The following is a 3,237-nucleotide window of genomic DNA, read 5'->3' as shown; positions in this document are numbered from 1 at the left end:
CAAGCTGGATTCAAAAGTCATAGATTTACTCTGAGAATCTAGGCTTAAGCGCTGACCAACTGGAACAACACTGCGTCCTTGAGGCAAGGTCTGAAGACAGCTTAAGTAGTGGATCCTCTGATGATCTTGATGAGCTGCAGCTGTGCAGGAGGCTCCCTCAGAGGATCCACGGCGGACTCTGCTGGAGAAAGGTGGGATTTCTCCAGCTCCCAACAGCTTTACTTACTAATAAAGGTCGCTTGCAATGCTATTTTCATCTCAACGACCCAGTTTGATGAGCTGCCATCCTGTATTGGTGTCAGCAATCCTACGAGGACGTCAACGTCACATAGCTGAGCCTCTCTCTGATCAGTTGTTGTGGCAGCAAAGGTTCAGACTTCCAACTCAAGTGTCAGTTGATGTGAAGCACCTTTACAGTAAATTCTCATAGCTTGCTTGTCGTGGGAAAAAAAGAATTCAACTATTCAGTCTAGTTAAATAAAGGAAGATCGATAGATTTCTTTCAGTCAGCATTTTATTTATCTTTGCAAAGAGAGAACCGGGCATCATAAAGCCTTTATTGCATGGTAATCAACCCTGTTTTGATTTAGCCAGAGTTTGTCTTCCTTACTTACAATGATGGAAATGCTGAAGGTTGTGTCAGATTCAAAACACATCTCTATCCAAAGCAAAAAAAAAAACAAATAGCAAAGACAAAGAAAAACAAGAACAAGAGCCTCATATTATGGCCAAACAATCCCTAATAGGATAAACAGCTCCCTCTCTCTTAGGCATGTTGTGGCCTTTGAGCTCTGAGGCTGAATGAATAAAACTCAGCACTCATAATATGTATATATTATGAGATTTTTTTCCCCACCACAGAGCTGGTGCAGTTGCTCGAAATTGGCTGCAGCACCATATAATGTGTTTTGCTGCACATCATGGTTTTTGCTAAATGACATTTCACCAAATACTTTGTGCTTTTGATTTATACACTATTTTAAAATCCATGTATTCATTTAATTTCACAGACAAAACCCTCTTTTTTGTTGGTCTGTTATATGAAGCCCTACTACAGCAGACCTGTGTTTTTCCCCTGTAAAGTGGCAACATGTGAAAAAGTGCAAGGCATACTCATACTTTTGCAATACACTGTATAAAACCAGATAAAATTTAAAAGCATTTCTAACAAAACTACTGGATTTTGCTCCTTAACTGAGAATCATACTGTAGTCAGTTTGTGTCATTAACATCAAAGTCAGCCAGACCACCCCTGTGGTAAATTAATCTGGGTTCTTATTTTCTCTTCCTTGCATTACAGGATGATGAGGAGGGCATTTGGGCATAGCTGGAACAACCAAAGCTCTAATGTTGATTTTAGGGGTAAGGTAACTTCTTTATCAAGCAGTTTACATTTCATACACAAAACACTAAACAATATCTAGAATCATTCAGTTTTTGTAATATTTTTGTTTGTTTAGGAGATGCATTCGCTACTGGAGGAGCATGGCCATCCTAAGATGTTGAAACACCACCCAAATGAACATTCACCATCATTATTGAATCTTAACTTCTGAACAGTGGGGCCTTTATTTATTTTATTTTATTACTTTTTCTTTGTTTTTGTTTTTTTCTGAGGAACAAGAGGAGGTACTCAGGTTTTCAGGTCCTGCAAGGAGACTGGCAGCTGAACAGGTAATTACATTAGGGTTCAGTGGTTACTAGTAGCAACCAAATTAAGTGATTTTGACACATTCTTTCCCACAACCTATTTTAGTATCCTGGAAATTCAGAGGCCCCTCTTCAATCCTCTCTGACTTTAAGTTCATACTATGTATCTTCAGTTTGCCTGTTCTATCAGCTTTATTGTCTTTCTCTAACATCACTTTTTTGTTTTATGCTTATTCTACAGGAGACTATTCTGTTACATTTCTTACTTTATCTCTCCATCCATTATATGTAGTCTACTTGTGAAATATGCTAAAAAAAAAAAAAGTGTTGCACTGATTGATCGGCCGGCTGATCAATAATTGGGAGATTGATGATTGGACGATGCTTAGACGTGAAATCAATCTTTTCCATTACTTTTATCTACCACTGCAAAGCATGACATCACCCACTACTACTATGCTCTAAACTTAGATTTATACTTAAAAAAACGTTATTTCAGAAGTTTTTATTATCCACAGCTACTGATTAATATCTTTCATTAAGATAAAATTTAAATATTAAAGGTTTCATGTGATCATATAAAAACTGACAGGATCAGTTGAAAAAAAATAAGAATCTGTATGGGTCAAAATTCGAATCAGCATGTCAGGGTTTAAGGATCGGGAAACTGTGGTCGGCCAGAAACCTGAAATCAGTGCACCTCTAAAATGAACAGGTCCACACCCTAATATATCCACTTCGGAACTTCAGTGTTGGTAGAATTTCTTTTAGGAGGATGCTGTATAGTTTCCATTTTTAGTTAAATACAATCTAAGCAAACATATCCAAGGAGGTAAACTGTGGTCTTACCTGACCTCACTTATAATCTCTTGGTATTTTGCTTGCTTGTCTAAAATAAATAAATAAATAAATAAATAAAATTAGGATAATCCTAAATAACCAGTTATTATGCTTTTTTTCTCAAGAGTGGAGTCTTGTGCGATAAGTGTGTTTAGTGACATGAAGCTAGAACAACAAGCTCTTCAAAACTCTTCTGCTTATTGTATTGACCTATTTTTTCTGAAATCTTCGGAGGAGAATCATGACTAGAGCGCAAGGATTTTGCCAAAAATCAAAATTCCAATTATTTTCTACCAGTATTGTGAATGCACTAACTAAAAGCATATGGCGTTTCATTTCAAAGGATGCTTGTCCAGCATCCATTTTTGCAGGACTTAGTGTAAACTTTGTGTGTAAAAGTCCTTACTTCTATTTGCATGCCTGGGTTTGCATTTTAACTTCAACTCTCTTTTCTCCTCTTTGTGGCAACAAACCCACTTAAAGCGTCTTACCACCACTTAAAGGACTAGAATGACAAACTTTAGTATCTTATTCTAGTTAATTGCAATGTGACCAAAATGTAGTGCATCTGTAGATTGAGAATTGTGTTTTATTAAATTGCCATTATATTGCAAATCCAATTCAATGTCCAGCCCTAATCTTGACTGGTTTATTGTAAATTTATGATACTTCCCCTAAATTTGTATATTTAATATATTTTATCATTATATATATATATATATATATATATATATATATATATATATA

The 3,237-nt window shown here is 36.0% G+C and overlaps 1 long non-coding RNA gene across 1 annotated transcript in view; it reads left to right on the top strand.

Moving 5' to 3' along the window:
- The first annotated feature begins 1,208 nt into the window (after window positions 1–1,208).
- The window catches only part of LOC107094771, a 7,104-nt gene continuing 5,075 nt past the window's right edge, over window positions 1,209–3,237 (top strand). Inside the window, exons 1-2 of the long non-coding RNA XR_001481694.1 lie at window positions 1,209–1,362; window positions 1,461–1,674. This is a non-coding gene — a long non-coding RNA (uncharacterized LOC107094771). The remainder of the gene's footprint in view (window positions 1,363–1,460; window positions 1,675–3,237) is intronic.

The sequence above is a fragment of the Cyprinodon variegatus genome, unplaced genomic scaffold (genome assembly GCF_000732505.1).
Source record: "Cyprinodon variegatus isolate N-32 unplaced genomic scaffold, C_variegatus-1.0 Scaffold505, whole genome shotgun sequence".
Taxonomy (NCBI): Eukaryota; Metazoa; Chordata; class Actinopteri; order Cyprinodontiformes; family Cyprinodontidae; genus Cyprinodon; species Cyprinodon variegatus.
This window is presented reverse-complemented; position numbering and strand designations above follow the sequence as displayed.